The sequence below is a fragment of the Symsagittifera roscoffensis genome, chromosome 7, assembly GCF_963678635.1.
Source record: "Symsagittifera roscoffensis chromosome 7, txSymRosc1.1, whole genome shotgun sequence".
Classification (NCBI taxonomy): domain Eukaryota; kingdom Metazoa; phylum Xenacoelomorpha; order Acoela; family Convolutidae; genus Symsagittifera; species Symsagittifera roscoffensis.
The window spans coordinates 23,026,715-23,045,022 of record NC_087068.1 but is presented as its reverse complement, the minus strand read 5'-3'; the positions used below and the strand labels follow the sequence as shown (position 1 = coordinate 23,045,022).

General features: G+C 32.4%; 1 protein-coding gene across 1 annotated transcript in view; it reads right to left on the bottom strand.

Moving 5' to 3' along the window:
* Positions 1–18,308, bottom strand: part of LOC134852188 (ena/VASP-like protein) — a 375,505-nt gene that overhangs the window by 330,127 nt on the left and 27,070 nt on the right. The gene's annotated exons all lie outside the window — the stretch shown is intronic.

Sequence of the window (18,308 nt, the reverse complement as noted above, 5' to 3'; positions counted from 1 at the left end):
ATATACTGCAAAGTATAGTTTACATTTTATAAAATTTTTATTAGTTCAGTGTTTTAATTATGATTTTGTTTAGTTGTTTTCACAAAAGCATTTTGTTTTAGTTCGGTTATTTTGAAGAGTTACTCACCCTTGAGTACCTCTTATTAAAAATAGAAGTGTGGTCACAAAGCGTGGATGTAGCGCGGTGGGTTAGGCCGGCTATAGAGCATGCTCAGGACGTCCTCTCTGGTGGGTTAGGCCAGGAGTGGGAGTATGATTTTGTGCGGTTTCTGTGAGAGGTCCTGTTATGTGATAACGTTTTATGTTGGGTTTATGGTGGTCTTTCTTATGTTCCGTTGGTTGTGTCCTTTTTTCAAAAATCAAATTGTTTTTGTTATGGGTTTGTCTTTCGACTTTTTTGTGTTTTATTATTTCTTTCTTAGACTTTATAATAGTCTTCAAAAGAATAAATTATCCAGTTTTAAACTGAGTTAATCCGGTTTGGGTACCGTTGGTTTTCTTTTCTTAGTCATGCTGTTATTTTATGATTTGTGGTGTTTAGTAAGCTGCGTTGGTTAGTTTGGTTTAGTATATAATTCCTTTCCAACCGGGTTAAAGGAAAGTTTGAAGTTTGTTATCGTGTGTTAGAGTTGTTGAGTGTGAAAACTTGAAACTGAAATTCATTATTTAAACAATTCTTCGTGGGCGAGCTGTGCGAGTTTGGATAGAATTCCTGTGCGATTGAATGAAAATATCAAAAGGTTAGTACTGCATTTTCATTTTATCAATTTACTACATAGAATTTTATTTTTACTGCTGGTTTTGGGGAAAAGTTAAATTACAAATTTTCATTTTTTATGAAATTTACTGCTTTTGGGGAAACAATTTATAAATTAATTTACTACATTTGGTATAACTTTTATCAGTTTATCTTTTGGAAAATATTTATGAAGTTTAGAAGAATTTTAACAATTTTATTTTTTATTTTGCTTTTTTGTTTTTTGCAGATGATCGTGGTATGAAGACTAAAAATCTAAATAAGACATGGATAAGAATGGTTAGTATTTATTTCAAATTTATAAGTGAAGAATATGTATAAATTATACTTACCTGTTAGTCGTCGGGGAAAAAACCGTGGGGGAAGATGTCGTGCATCATGTCGGAATTTGTTAGTAATTTTGCTAGTATGCGAATGATGTTTTTAGTTTGAAGCAGTGGCCAAAGCAATTGAAGTGCTTTAATAGTTTTTAGTTCTTCGGTGCCAACTGCAAACTCATAAGGTGTGTTTTGAATGAGATTATATATTTTGTGATTGTAATTAGTATTGTGGATGAATTCTAATATAGGGATTTCTATAGGTTGGATAAATTCATGTGGGATAAGGAAGGGTCTGGATTCTTCTGCATTAAAGGTCTTCGTGATGGGACAAAATATATACATTTGTGTTATTGGGTCATAATTGCGGAGGATGCCGTGGAGGTTAGTATCTTTGATGCAATATGTGAAATTTAGAAAAAATGGCGAAGTGTATTTAGAGTTAAGAAACTGAAAATGGTGGTGTGGTTGTCTTGATGGAGTGTGTAGATCAAAATGATTTTGTATGAAGCGATAATATGTATATGTGTGGGTTTGTTTAGTGCGTAACATAATGTCGTGTGAGCAGTGCAAATCGCGTTCATGTGTTGCAAGGAAGTGGAAGGTTAGTGAAAATAATTGAAATTTTTCTTCAAAACTTTCGTAAGCTTGCATGTCGGTTAGCGCTTCAGAAATGATGTGATCAAATTTTCGATCAAATATATTGAGTGTAAATACATATGGTGTTTTGATGAAAAAATTTTCCGTTAGTTGTAGGTTAGCGAAGCGATCGTCATCTAAAAATTGGCCTTGATTAGTTCGGATGATATTATGATCGTAATATTCTAGTGTAAGTTCGGTAGCTCGGGGTGCAGTGAATGTTTTTAGTGATTTTTTATATCCTATATAAGTAAATTGTCTATGTGTTAGTGGTGTGGTGAGTCGATATAGCATATCTTGATTTCTTTCTATATCGTTATGAGTATTAGATAACGGTAGGCAAAGGGGATTAGTAAAATGATAATATGATGTCCAATGAAGTGTAGGCATTAAAACATGTTCATCTACAAAACTACGTGTGTCGCTAGTGTCATGAGGGGTGTTTAAAGTATATTGTGGAAATGAAGGTAAGGTGATTGCTAGAAAATCTTTCGTGTTAGTGTGATGTGGATGACTAATATATTCACGGGCTGTTCCTGGTATGGTTGGGAATGGATGGTTCGGGAATTTTCTTTTAAAAGTGCGATAAGCTCTTTTAGTGCTATTTGATGATTCGGTGGATGTGGATGATTGTGGTAATGATGCAGTATAAGCTGAAGAGGGTGTAGGGGTAGGTGGGTTTGGGGATTCTATTGTGGAAGAAATCTGATTTATAGTGGGGGTGTTAGGGTGTAATAGTTGTTGTTGTAGGGTGATAAAATTATCGAGTTCTTGGGAGATTTGGGGAATATCTGGAGAATTGGATGATCGGTCTGAGTGAAATGAAGAGTAGGTTGGGGTTACTTGTGAAGCATAAGAGGGTGTAGAAATGGACGGGAGTGGGTTATTTGGTTGAAAAGGGGGTTTTGAAAAAACTGAGGAGTTGTTTTGAAAATTATTGGATGGAGATGGTTCGGAGTCTGCAAATTCATCAGGGGTTTCTATATTAGGGTTATTGAGTTGTGAAATGGAGTATAAAACTGAGATATTTGAATTAGTGTCTGAATTCATGCCTGATGTTATATTACTAGTTGGGAAATCGGGTGGCGGGAAAGCAAAAAGTGGAATTATTGTAATTGGAGTGTTGAGGTTAGTTGGATGGGAATTTGAGCGGTGTAGGGATCCAAGTTGTCGGCTCATCGTGGGCTAAAAAAATTATAATTTTGAGACTGAAAAGCGGTGGTATGGGGTTGTTCGATAATTTGTTCATATGTATTTTCATCTTGTGAATGATGTGTCATTATATGTTGTAAGGGACTTTGCGATATGTTTGGTCTAAAATTTGGATTATGTGTTATTGCTAAATTTCGAAGATTTCGTGGGACTAAGGATATTGGATGGTTATGTGGTAGGGGTGGCAACTGTGGTGCTGTAGGCGTTACTTCTATATTCTTATGTTCTTCGTCGTACGTGTTCTGTCTTGTCGCTATTTTTGTGTTATATTCTTTTATTTGTGCGTCTAAAAGAATTTTGTTTATTGATGATGAAAAAATTCCAAAAAATCCTGCAAATAGTATGCGTGCTACACTTGCTTGTCTATTTACTTGTGTGTGTATAGCGCATGTATTATAGATTCCTTTTAAAAGTGAAAAAAGAAATCCTATGAAGTTAAACATTGCGTATAAAATAGTTAATTTTTCTAAGATGTAATAGGGCCATCCTAGAAAATCGAGAATTTCATTTTTTAGTGTAACAAAGCTAAAAATATTTATTGGTGAAATATCTTGTGGTCTGTATTTTTCACCATTTATATATATTTATAGTCTTTAATGTCTTTAAAATATCCGCTATAATCTTGTGTATAGATATCTGCAAATCCTGCTGTTTCGGCAAGTTTGCGTAAGTTTTGGTCAATTGATTGTCTTGGTATAGTGTCCATTTGTGTTAATAATTCTTGGAATTGTTGTGTTCTAATGTGATGTTGGATATCGGATTTTGAATATATTCCAATTGATTGTAAATCGATATTTGGGTTTCGAGCAATAGCTCTAATGCTTTCGGGTGAAAATTTTTTGAGTGATTGTATTAATGTGGGGTATGGGGTAAGAAGATAATATTTATCTTCATCAGGGTTCAGTTGTACCACCTTTTGGCTATTTTCTGATCCACATGGGACTGCGGTATCCCAGAAATATGTTCGTCTTGAAAGTGTGTCAACGAAATGTACTTTATTTTTATAAAAGATAGGGATTCGTTTATAGCATCGTTTATCTTCAAAAACATACAGTGGTGATACTTTTTTGATACAAGTATAAAACCATAAAATGTTTCCTTCGTAGTCTAAAAAATTTGATCTATTTCCTGATAGTAAATATCCTGCGTAGGGTATTTTTAATACTGCTAGTGCAAGTGATTGTAGGATTTGTGTCCGTTCTAATTCGCATAGTTGGTGAAGTGTTTCTAATTCAGAGAGTGACATTTCCTGAAAAATGACTAATTGTGTAGTCTAATTTCATATCTAAGTGAATATCATAGTGGATATTACCAAAATAAGAATTATTCATTAGTGATAGTTCTTGTAGACGTGTGCTTCTAGTGTCATGTGGCTTTAGATGTCCACCAGGTTGACCATTATTTTTTTGAAAGTTAACTGGTATATATGATGTTCCTTCGTTTAGAGGATGACCTGTGGCATAAGGGTCAATTTTTATTTTTCCAGTGGTCATGTCGAAACCTTTTTCGTATTCAACTAATATTTCTGAATATTGTGTTTTGTGAAGTGGATTTCTGTATTTGCATGCGAGTTCTGTTTCTTGATATATTTGACAACGTGTCAATTTATTTTCTATATTGTGGATGTTTCGAAAATCAGTACTTTGTTTTCGTGATGGATTTACTTGTTCATATGGGATTGATTGTATAAAATATTTTTCGTGAAGTTTTATCATTCGGGCGTGTATTTTTGCTACTTGAAATGTTGTACATGTATCTTCGGGAAACCAAACAATTGTTGCTTGTGTTCGTGTTGTAGGGTCACAATAACCTTGATCGTTTTTACAAGGTAATCTAATTCCTTGATAGATCATTGTGTTGTCAGATAAATCTCGTGTGAGTTGTATTTTTTCGAGTTGTATTTTCCAATCGAAAAACATTATTTCTTGATATCCTCTATTTTTTTTGTCTGCTTTGCAGTTTGATGGATTATTTATAACAATGTGTGGTATCCAGTGCTTATCGTGTATGTCATAAGTTAATCTTCCGTGTGCGCCGTTGTATGGGTATTTTTCATCTAGTTTTATATGTCCTTGATATCTTTCAAGTTCTGCTTGATGTACAGAATCGGCAAAGACTTGAAAATATACTAATTTTCTGTCGGTGTTTTTATTTCTTGTGATATTTAGTCTGAGTACCTCGTTTTCACAATCGTCGGGGTTTAGATGCAAAAGTCGTTCTATATTACTTTGGTAGAATGATTCGTGGTCAAGTCGGTTTTTATTTCCGTTTGAGACTTGTGAACAATGTACTTTCTTTTCGGAAAATGTTGCTGTAAATTTATATCCTATAACTGTTGTTGCTCGGGCTTTTGAATAGAGTGTCGCTATTACATTTGTAGTTTCTATAGTTTGTGGTTCTGTTTCGCATTGTGATACTTGATTTATTGCATATTTGTGTAGTGTTTTTTGTTCATTTTCTTCACAATCGTAATGTGTTACTAATAAGTCTTGGGGTCCTGTGCGGGGTGAAGGATTTACGTTCTGATCGGAGATTATTAGAAGAAGGAGTTGGAGAAAAATCAATATTTTTAGAATATACATGTGTATGATAATCCTGAGTACGGGTTATAAAATGTGATGTAACCAATTGTCTTTTTGGTATATCTCCCGTATTTATATATTACTTCAGTTGTTATAAATGGTGGTGGTAGCGATTGAGCTGTTATATTTGGTGGGTTTAATGGGTAAGGATGTTGAGCAATGTTGTTTAGTTTAACCGTGATTTCAAATTTTAATTGTAGACTATTTTGTTGGAGTATTTGAATGTTATGGTCACGAATGTCTATATTGTAATCTATTAAGTGCCCAGTTGTGGAGTCGGTTACTTTCTGGGTGCTGTCCAAATAATGGTGGGGGTGCTGTGAATGTATTCCAGTCTAATCTTAAAGGGATATTTGTTGATGATTGTTCTCGATATCAAGCGTCGAGGTTATTTGGGAAATTTAAAGGAAAAGGTGTCGGTGAAATCTGGCTTATTGATGGTGTTGATGGTAGTGATAATGTTTCTGGTAGTGATGATGATGTTGTTGTATCTGTAGAAATATCTATTGGATCATTTATTAAATTGGGTTCACCTTGTGTGAATGATTGTGTTGTCCAATATGGTAGTCGTGATGTTTGGTTTGGGGGGTTAAAGGGATTTTCACGTATTTGTTCAGATGTTGGTGTTGAACCTAAGTAATCTGAGGGTAGACTTGAGGTGCTACGTTGTGAAAGAAGCGTAGGGGTTTCTGGTAATATGCTAATTGGATTTTCCGGAGTACTTGGTGATGGGGATTGGGGTATATCAAAATGAACTCGGGGGGTTTGAAAATTTCTATTTCGTCGTGGATGTATAATTTGTCTATTTATTTCAACTGTATTTTGATTTTGACTATGATTTCGTATTCTACTTAATTCTTGTGGTAGTGTTGGGTACAAGTTATATGTTGGTTCACTTAGAGGTGCTTGTCGCTGAACTGGTTCTAGTGGTTCAGATAAGCGAGCGTGTCGTTCTTCAAAGGTATATGGGTTATCTTGGAAAGAAATTCGTGTAGATGTGTGGGGGTTTTGGGTAGTTGTAGGTGGTGTCGGGTTTTCTTGGGATGATGTCGGTGAAGACTGACTGTGTGATTGTTGGTTAGCAATTTTTGAGGGTTTTTTATTGATTTCTTTTAGTGAAAAAATTTATGTTTGTTGTAGTATTCTTCTAGAAAAAGAATTAAAAGGATTGTTGCTAAGGCAAATGTTATGATTGCCTTCTTTATACATTTGCATATTGTCAAGATGAGGGATGATAAAAATGTTATAAAAATTACAAATAGTAAAAAAATATCTGTTCTACTAAAAATGGTTCGTATCATTTAAATAAATTTTGGGTTTTCGTACCTGTGAATATGGTCAATGGCTTTTGAAAGTTGGAGGTATAGTTCAAAAATGGAATAGAAAATTTAAAAAATATTGCAAAAAATGATTAAGATTATTACAAAAGCTTCAAAGGTAAAAAAGAAATATGAATAAAAGTTTAAATATTGTTAAAAAGTTTATGAAAATGTTGAGAATTATGTTGACTGATCGAGAGAAGAGCATTTAAGAAATGGCTTCTGATCGAATATTTTTTGTTGTTCGGGGCAATTTTCAAGTGTGGTCGAACTATTTATTGGTTTTTTGACAAGTGGGTTGAGTTTTGTGAAAAATTGTTGGGGGCGAATTTTATGGTGTTCGGGAGGTCTTCTTTTACTTTATTTTTATTTGTCAAATGATCTGGGGTATTTTTGAGATTTTTATACTTTAGGCTAATTTAATATGGTCGTTCTTTTACTTTAGGCTAAGTTAACATTTTTGTTTGGGGGGTTTTTGAGGTCTGAGTTGGGAAAATATTGTTGATATTTGCGTTATTAGATAAGAGAGGGTTATGATATTATGGTGGTATTTATTTTAGTTGTCAAGTTGGAGTGGTTTGCTTATTTTTGACCTGGAGGTTGTAAAGTTATAGTTATAGATATGCCTGGAGTTTAATATCTTTCGTCTAATTGGTTTGTGTTAGAGTTATAGAAGGTGACGGATTGAATGAATCCTATTGGCTAATTTTGAACTAGAATCGCTGCGTGTTTGTCAGCATGTTATTTTGAAAAATGAAAGTTTAAAATGTTTCAGAGGTGCAAAGATTATTAATTGTAAATTTAAAGTTGTTTTTGAAATTCAACTTTTTAAAATATTTTAGATTGTGGATTGAATGTTTTGTAGTTTTTGCGTGGTTGAATTCTAAGTCGTGATGACTCTATATGTTCTGATTTCTCGAATTGTTCTCGGGGTATAATTTTTTCTGTCATTTTTCTACTTTTCTTTCTTTTTGAGGTATATTTTGATCTAGCTTTTTTGTATTGTTTTTGGTTGTAGTTGATTTTTTATTTTTGGTTTTTCGAGGTGAATGTCATTTTGTTCTTTTATTTCATTTTCCGTATGTGGGTGATTTTGAATAACTTTTAAACCTGTGAAAGAATATAATTGAGTTACTTCGCGTAGTGCGTATTCTTTTGGGTAATAAGGTAATAGATTGTTTCGATGTTGAACAATTTCTCTTTGGTCTGAATCGGTGATTTTATATGTTACGTCAGTGGGTTTGGCGATTATTTGGAATGGTCCTTTACGAAGGGGTTGTAATTTTTTTGAAATTTCTTTTTGAGTATTTAAATTAGGTATTAAGACAAATGTTCCAATTTTCAAATCGGAGGCTGGTGTAAAGCGTGAAATTATTTGTTCGTTAATGTTTTGCCTTTGTAACAACTTTTTTGTTACTTTTTGGTAAACTTCATTGTGTTTTTTATCTCTATTTAAAATCCATTCGGTGTGTGTACCGGAGGCTAATTTAAGAATTTGTGGGTGATGAAAATGATCTTCATCATGTGTGTGTAAAGGTAGGTTATAACAAATTGAGTCTTTATTCGGTTGACAATGACTTTGTGTATTTTTATGAGAGTTTGCTGTAAACATAATTGGTTTACGTGGCTTTTGATTAAAAATCATTTCATATGGTGACATTCCTAGAGTTGTCGTAATTTGTGAATTATATGCTAAGGGAAATAATTTTACATCTGCTGACCATTCGGTGTATCTTCTATCATTTCCATTGATGATACATCTAAGATATTCTTGTAGTGAACGGTTCATACCTTCGACTAAGCCGTTTGTCCAAGGTGCATGAGATGTACGTGGTTTGTGCTTAATGTTATATAAATGACATAGTGTGATGATTTCATTAATTATGAATTCTGTACCGTTGTCTGTAACTAAAATTTTGGGTAATCCGAACTTGGCTATCCAGTGTTCATAAAGTGTTGTGTAAGCGTAATAAGCGTTACAATGTGGTACTGGGTTAAGTGCTACATAATGTGTAAATGCGTCATTAATTACCATAATGTAGGAGTTTCCTTCAGATGATGGTGAAATTGGTCCTTTTGTATCGAATGAGATACGATGGTTAAAATAAAAAACTTTGTCTTTTAAAATCTTGTTTTTGTGCTATTTGTTTTTGATTTGGATAAGGTTTATTTAGCTGACATACTATAGAATCATTGCATAGTACTTTTATCCAAATTGGTGCATTTGGGAAATAAAAATTTTGTATAAAATTTGAATATGTTTTCTCTGATCCAGAGTGTCCTTTAATGTTTTGTGTATGTGAAATGTTAAAAGCTATGAGAATCATACTTAAAGGTAGACAGGGAACTGTAGATTCATTTAATTGATATTCTAGAAGGTCTGTGTTTTCATTAATTGTTGTATTATTAAATTTTCGAAAATATCTGAGAAGTGTTTTATTTCCTAAAATTGTGGTATCCGCCTTTACGGGTTTAGTTTTGTATTTGTGCCATGATTTTAGTTGTCTAATTACTGGGTCGAGATTTTGATATTGTTTCAAGGTATTAATTGTAATTTTATCTGTTGGGGAGAGAAAAATGTTTTCAATTTCTAATTTAGATAAAGGAATTGTGTCAAGTGGGTCATGGAGGTCAAAAACTTGATTTATTGTGTATTTTGAATCATTTGTTTGTGGTCCTGATAAATTTATTTTATCAGTTAAATTTTCTTTTTCAATTAACGGAAAAAAGTCTTTTTTATGCGAGTGTTGTTTTACTCGTTTTTGTTGGGTGTTATTTTTTATCCATTGTGAGTATGGAATTGGTTTGAAAGTTGATGTTCCAAGTAGATCAACTTCGTAGTGGTTATTTTGGTAATCTAAGTAAAGTGGGAAGTGTTGTAGGTTATTTATCTGTGATTGTTCAATGTCAGTTTTTACTGCATATTTGCATTCTAGTCGGGGTGATGTTTCGTTTTCTGCAAGGTAAAATTTTATATTTTTGGGTATTTCAACTGTAGTTTTTCGTGTAAGTAATTCAGGTGGTGTATTTCGACTTAATGTATCTGGTAATGCAAGATTCTTTCCTGCTGTCCAAACTATATGTAAGTTTGAAAATTTCATTAGAATTAATTGAAATCTATAAACTCGGTGATTTGGATTTGACTTTTGTGTAAAGAGAAAAATGATTGGTTTGTGATCTGTGAATAGAACTGTTGGATGTTTTGATCCAAGTATCAGAAATTCATATTCTGTAAGTGTATAAGTTATAGCTGTACATTCTCTCATTAAAGTTGAGAGTCGTAGCTCTGCTTGAGTGAATAATCGAGAATTTGCTGATATAAGGTTCATTTTATTTTTACCATTGTGTGATTGTAATAATGCTGCGCCGATGCCAAAATTTGAAGCATCGCACATTGCATAGAATGGTTGATTTGGATCTGGAATTGTGTTTGAAATTTGTTCAGTTAAAAGTTTTTTAATTTCATCAAATCGTGTTTGATGTTCAGTATTCCATTCAAAGTTATTTTGTTGTCTGAGGATATTATAGAATGGTCTTAAATATAATTGCATTTTATAAACGTATTTGCTTAAAAAATTTAACATTCCAAGGAATTCTTGGATTTTCTTTTTGTTTGTTGGTGGTTGAAGTTTTTGAATAGCATCAATGCGTGATTTTAATGGAGTGATTGTCTTTCTTTCTATATTATGTCCTAAAAATTTAACTCGTGTTAAAAAGAGGTGTGATTTATCGGGGGCGGCCTTCAGATTTTCGTTCTGAAGTATTTTGTGATAGTGTTCTAAAACTGTAAACATTTCTTCTTTTGTCTGTGATTGCATAAAAACATCGTCTAAATAGGTGATTGAGTTTTTCTTAAGTATTAGTGGTCTAAAAATTTTGCTCATAAAAGCTGAAAATGCTGCTGGTCCTATGGATATTCCATAGAATAGGCGGTTGAATTCATATTGTTGATTTCCAATAACAAATTGTGTTGGACGTCGTGATTGTTCATCTAGTAGCATTTGATTGTATGCACTATTCATATCTGCGGTTGTAAAGTATTTTCCGTTTATATTTGTTAAAACAACTTGTATTGGTTCAATAGGCCAATTGCATTTTGATTCGTCTATTAGTGAATTGAGATATCTAGCGTCTAAAACTATTTTTAATGATTCTCCTTTTGCTAGGATGATAACAGGGTTAATAAATGTGTTACCTTTTGGTTGTTCTTCTTTGTTTACCGGTGAGATAATTTTCTATTGCTCTAAAATATCGAGTAATCTGTTCACTTTATCGTGTAAATGAATTGGTACTTTACTTGCTCTTTGTTTTTTGAAAACTGCGTCAGGTTTTAACGGGAGGTGTAGTGATGAACTGATTTTTCCAACATCAAATTTGGATGTTGCATAGACTGATGAACATTTTATTAGCTGTTTGGCTAACTTATCAAATTCGTCTTGTGTTATTTGTGAATGTTGGAAGTTAAACATTGTTAAAAACTTCTGTTGATCTTCTGTATAGTTGTTTATGTTGAATGTAGGTTTGAAATATGGGGTTTTTGTGAAATAATCTGTATTTCTTTTTTCATTACTTATTATATTATTTATGGATAGTTCTTCGTTAAGAATTGTAAGAATTGTGGATTGACAAATATCTAATAATTGGAGTATATTATTTACGCGGTATGCTTTTTCATGCATTGGTGATATTGTAGCGTTTGTTTCGCAATATCCTAAAAGTCCTAAGGGTAATGTTACTTGATACGGTGTATTGTTATATACATGTAACGAAATGATGTCTGAATTCGTATTTTTCAAATATTTTATGGATGAAATCGTGATTTTGAAAAACTTATGGATAGGTTTGAATTCAAAGTCTGACATAAAGAGTTGTTGTTTATTTTGATTTTTATCATATTGGTGAACTTGTTTTATTGAAAAGTTATATATATTTCTTGATAGTGGTTTCAGGTGTTGGTTATAAATTGGATAAAATTTTGAAAAGAATGGTGGTTGTTTATTTAATCTTTGAAAAAATGTTAGAGCTGTATTTTTTGTTTTTGTGTACTTGTCTTTGATTAGTATTTTACTATTCAAGATGTTGATTGTTGGTATATATTTCGAGATAAATGGTATGCCAATGATATTGTGTTTAATATCAGTGATATGAAATATTTGTTTAAATGGCTTGTTTAAAATTTTATTTTGCTCCATTGTTCTTGTGGGGAGAAGAAATAATTGAACTTTTCCATAGTTTACTAAGTTGATCCTTGTGCTGTTGCTAGTTTACTGGAGGTTGCAAGAGGCGTTAATTTTGGGTGTAATGTTTTGATTTCACTCCATGTGGGAATGTTAATTATGTTTGATTCTGCTCCTGAATCAATTAAAAAATCAATTTCAAGATCTGGTGGTTGAAATTCTTTGTTTCTTGGACTTTCTAAAAGAAATGGTATTTTCCAAATTTTTTCTTTGGGTTGTTCTTTTTGTACATTTTGGTAGATGTGAATTGTATTCAAGCATTTTGTTTTGTCATTTTCATTGGGTTTATTTACGGTGTTAATTTCGTTAATCTCTTGTGCAATTTGTGTAGTATGGATGGGTTCAATATAATAATTGTGAAGAAGTTCCAATTGATTTTCATATATATGTGATGTAAAAGGTTGTTCATATATAATAGGTTCGTAGTCGTTTTCGACTGCTATCATATTTATGGAGATAGTGTTTTCTGTATCACTTTCTGTGTCTGATGATCCACAGTTTATTTGATTTAGTTGTAGTTCGTTATTTCCTGTGTCGTCAATACCTGGGGGGTCTGATGTTGTTTCTTCATTTGATTGTACTTGATTAATATGTCTTTGATGTTTGGGTGTACTACTTCTGTAGCGATGTTTAGAATTATTATAATGGTTATTATTTCTATGTGGTGATTGAGAATAATTTCTATATTGATTATTATAACTTGAATGTCAATTTTGTGAATTATTTCGTAATCTGTTTTGATAATTGTCGTTTGATCTGTGATAACTTGATCTGTTATATGAGTTATTTCTTGATCAATTGTTCGGGTAATTCTGATTTCGATTGTTCGAATAACTTCTATTTCGATTATTTGAATAGTTTCTATTTCTGTTATATGATGAGTTTCGTGATTGATTGTTTGGATAGTATTTATTTCTTGTGTTTGATTGGGAATTGGATCTAGAAACAAATTGTGTTGTATTTGAATTGGATCTGGAGTAGTTATTTTGACTATTTGGTCGATTATAATGATTTTGTGAAGAATTCTGTGTATTTCTTCGTTCAGGTGATCTTCCTCTATAACTTGAGTTATATGGTGATTGATTCCTCGTGTAGTTAGTATTGTTCAGAAGTGGTTTTCCTGAACTGTTGTTGCTGTATACATTTTTGTTTGGTAGATTTTGATCTTTCTTCATATATTGATAGAACGATTTATTTGGTTCTTTATACTTTTGAGGTTTGTTCTGGTTATCTTGCTGTTTTTGTCTACATTCAGAAAGACTATGTCCGTATCGTCGGCAATAATTACACCATTTTTTGAAAGATGGTTTGCCTTTAAAATTCAGGTGTTTTTCATAAATATTTAGTATTTCAGTTATTTTTTCAACGAGGTCTGTATCTGATTCCTGTATGTTATTGATATTTGTAGTAGTTGTTTCGATTCGATTAACATACTGTAGTTTTAGATTTTCTGTTTCTTCAAGTTTCATTGTAATTTCCGCTTGCTCTAGTTTGTCTACTAGTTTTCGAAAATCTAAATCGGGCTCTCGAATTGAGGAAGGATGAGATGCTCTCTTTTTTATTGCTATTTTCCTTAATTAAGGTGTTAAGGTCATCATTAAATTTTCTGTCATTTTTGTGTTTTTATAGTCATGTGTCTTTAATGAATATGCTTTTCGAACTGGAGTTTCGATACGTACTGCTAATTGTTTGATGGTTTCATTTGGTAATCTGCGAATTTCATTACATAAAACTCTTTGGTGTTGTTTATTTCTTTCGGAGTCAAACATTTTTGAAAAATCTTGTGTAAATCTTTTCCAATTTGATTTTATTTCTATAGGTAATAATGAAAACCATTTTTGGGCTGCGCCATCTAAGGTTGTTCGTATCAACGCTGTGCGTCGATGTATCCAATTTTGAAGTAGTGGTGTATTAGTTGGTTCAGGTCCTATATTTAAAATTAAATTTGCTGTTACTGCATTTAAATAATCTTCTACAGAATATTCAGGGTCTCTTCCTGTGAATAACATTAATGGTTTGTTTGATGTTATTGATGATCCACCCATAAGGTATGGATTCATTGTCATTTGTAGTGATTCTGCGGTATTTGGCATTTGTGAAAAGTTTGAAAGTTGATTTTTTGTTATTTCGTGTTGTTGAAGGTAATATGGGAGTGGTATTTCATTTTGCATTTGAGTTGGTTGATACGAGTGTGTGATCATTGGGTTTTGTGGCTGAATTGGTTGAAAAGATTGTGTATTAGTTAGATTTTGCATTTGTATTGGTTGTTGATTTTGTGTATCTGTTGGATTTGGAGAAAAAATTCTATGATATGTATAAGGTTTTTGCACTCCTTGTCCGCAATATTCTTGAGTATACGGTGCACAAATATCTGGTTGTAAATAATCATCATCAGATGATAAGTAATCCGTATGATGAGGTGCTTGCTTTTTATTTTTATTTTGTTGAAAGAATGGGTAATTTTCACTACGATCCTGTGGAGGATGTGAATTAGTTTGAAAATTTACTGAGTTGGTTGTTGTCATTGGGTTATCCCAATATCGAGATCTTACATGATTATTATTAGTTTTTCGTGGGGGATAGTTTGTTTTTGATGAATGTGCGTAATTATAATTGTGTTCTGCAAAAGTGTTTCTTGTGAACGTTCTTCGTGTTTTTGACGGTACTGTCATAGGTCTATATGTTTGATAATCCATTTGTGAATATTTTGGAGCAACCGAAGGTTTAACGGTTGATTGTAAGGTTACTTGTGCTAGTAAAGTGTTTGTATTTTTTGGTGTTGTTAAATTTGGACGTATCGGTGAAATGCTTTGTTGTGTAGTTGTTGTTGTTTGGACGATTTCTTCATTTAAAAAGTGTGATGGTGTTTGGATATTTTGTTGTGTATGATTCCTAGTTCCATTAAGGTTTTCATTGTGTATGACGGTCGAATTTAAACTGTTATTTCGCGTATCAGGTAAAATTGTATTGTAGTTTAATGGTGTTGCATCAATGGTCAGTGGTACTACTCTCACATAATCTCTTTGATAAGATATTGTACTTATTGGTTGACTTGAGGTTGATTGTGGGATATTTATAAATGCATGATGAGACCATTCAGGGTCCCAAACGTAGTCTGACTGTTCTGTGATGGCAGTATCATCGTTTGGATTTTGAGGTCTGAAATTTTTTCTTGCTTGTGAAATTAAGTCTATATTATGTGTGAAATAATCTATTGTAAACCATGCCAAAATTTTTTGTAAGTCATGTTTTGTGTGTTGTGAAACTTCGTCTTTAGTGAAATTTTCTTTGATTATATGAAGAAAAGTTGAAAATAATGTGATTTCTTGTCGTACTTTTGTATGTTTGGATGTCTCAGTTGGTGAGATACTTTTAAATTCTGTTTTTTCTAATATTGAAATATAGCTATATATTATTGCAAAAACTTCGTTAGTGAATATGGAGTTTGCTCCTTGCGAATTATGATATTGTATGCTTTTAATATATTCTAAGAATACTTTTGAAAATTCTAATTCAAGATCGTCTGTTTGAATTACATATTTGCGGTGATTCGGATTTGGTGTGCTGAATTCTATGGTGTAGATTCCGTATTGTTGTGTTAAATTACATATATCTTTCAGATAATGTTCAATAATTTGTCTTTTGATTTTTACATCTGGGAATTCTACTTTGCATGGGCTGATTCCGGGTTCAAACAAATTTGGGAGTAAATTCTTGCAAAAGTCATGCTGCCCTCTATTATCGGGTGCATCTATGAGGAAGGGGTAAGCCTCTTCATCATCTGGACTATCGTCACTTTGAGTGTGGCTGTGGCTCATTTTTTCGTTTAATGACTGTTAATATATAACTATCGATGTGTCTAATTGGTTGATTCCAATTATACAAGTGTACTGGTTTGTGTTTATATTGCTTTTTTATTCTTCTTTTTCCTCTTTTTGATGAATTTGAAGTTGTTTCTGAGTCGAAAAAATATAATTGATCGTGAATGGGACAATTTTTATCAATTGATTCTTTTAATTTATAGAGTTCATCTAAATTGCTGGCTTCTGATTCTGAAAATGCGTTTTTTTTTGAAAATCTTTTTCGTGTGATTTGTCTTTGTTTGTTTATTATTTTTCTTTTTTTTTGTTAGTCGTTTTGTTCTAATATATCCAACTGTTTGTGTATGAGGTGTGATTAAAAGATCGTATTTTTTGTTATCTATTTCACAGTTGTGTAAAACCATTGTTTGTTTGTTTCTTAGATTTTGAATGACATAAGGTTTAGGATGAAGGATACAAAAGTTGTTAGATGATTTCTACTTTCTTAAACTGTTAGTCCTTACGATTTTTTGGTTAACTTAACCTGGGTCTATTTGTTCAGGGTTGGAGAGAAAAGTATATCGATTCCGAAGAATGATTTTTTACTTTCTCGTGGCTAATATAAGCTAAGGTGTTAACTTACTTAATCTTACTTAGGGGTAATGATTGTGTTCAAGGGTTGGAGAATAGTAAAACGATCCACAAGGTTCAGGTATAATTAGAACGCGAGTAGTTCGTTAGATACTATTTTTAACTTACTAAGTCTAAGATTTATCCTGGGTCTGGTAAGTGGAGGGTTCAAGTGAAGGATGAATAACCGAAGTTCTTCACTGTTTATCCTAATTTGAATGGTTAGTTTTATTGAAAAATTTGTATTAGTCTTGGGTTTTTTGGAAGGGTTGGATAGTGAATGGACGTTTGAGGTCGTTAGACACTTGCAAAGTGGGTGGGGGAGAACAAAATTGTTCTTTTTGATCCAAGGATAGGCCTTGATGATCAAGTTTTAAATTTAGTGAAATAGAAAATTAATTAAGATCCAAGGATAATCCTTGATGATCTGATTTTAAAATTAAGTGAATTTAAGTTTAAAATGGTTTAAATTTATTTAAGAAAAAGATTTAATTTTTTAATGATATTAGTGAGCTTATGATTGCTGTTATGTTTAGGTGATGAAGCTGGGACAACAGATGATTTTATGATTACTAACAATTTATTGTCATGCTACTAATTTTTGTTTTGATTTTCAATAAATATTTTCCAAACATGTTTTATATATTACTGCAGAATTTAAGAAAACGACCTGAGATCTTTTCATCAATCGTTATTGTATATTAATAATTTTGTTTAGCGCCTGAAATGATCATGAAGATTGACTTCAAGATTTTATGTTTGCAAATGAAAATCTAAATTCATTGCTAATAAGATTCTAAATATAAAAGTTTGTGTTCGCTTTTGCCGTACTATCATATAACTATATGGTAAGTTTCTACTTTGTCGTATGTCGTCTCTGGTTCGAGGTCTTCTTACGATTCCGGGTAGTTCTGTTATCGTTCGGAATATCGGCTCTGATCTATTGAGTCGTAGAGACATTTCGATTAATTTATCGTCGAATAACATTTTTAAAATGTTTTGTCTAAATTCTAATCTATTTTTGGTTAATTCTAAGCTATTAAGGTCTTATTCGAGACTTATGGTCGCACCAGATGAGTTAGGACCGATGTGGTTAACTCATAGAGTAGTTTCGGATAGCGTACACCGTCTGCTCGTCACGGCCGGATAGATTCGTGCAACTTCTTAGTCTAATACCGATCCTAATCTTACTCTTATACTTTCTAGTCTCAGGGTGTTTAACTAGTCTCTGGTAGGCTCAATAGATCTAGGGTATACTGGTTTGTTGCGGCTGCTGAAGTTCTCTTGGAGAGGCAACTAATTTCTAAGTTAAATTCAAATCTCTCTGATGCTGAAATTACAAGTAATTTCAGCACTTACAAATAAGTGGGTTGTTAGTTAGATGGATCATGGCTGGTTAATATTAAATACTTTACAGTGGTAAAATATCTAATTTATCCAATCATAAAATATAGTTTAGATCAGGTTGCACTCTATTCTGATTGGCTGAAAAATTGAACTCAGAACCAAATTAACATCTTCCCCTCTAAACGTATTTGGGGGGGGGGGGGGGGGGGGGGAGGATGTTAACTTGGTTCCATTTTTTGTACATTATGATGCACTTGCCTGATTAGATAGTTAAGCAACTGGTGTTTTCTATTTTTATTTTGTATTTTCCAGTGTTTTTTTTTTCAAATTTATTTTGGCTTTTGTGTAAAATTGTGATCAGAAAATGTGTGCAACTTTGAACAGCATAAAAAATATATATATGAAAAATGTTGTCTCTGTGAACTCATAACAAATCACCACAAATATCATGAATTGGAGCTCTCTGAT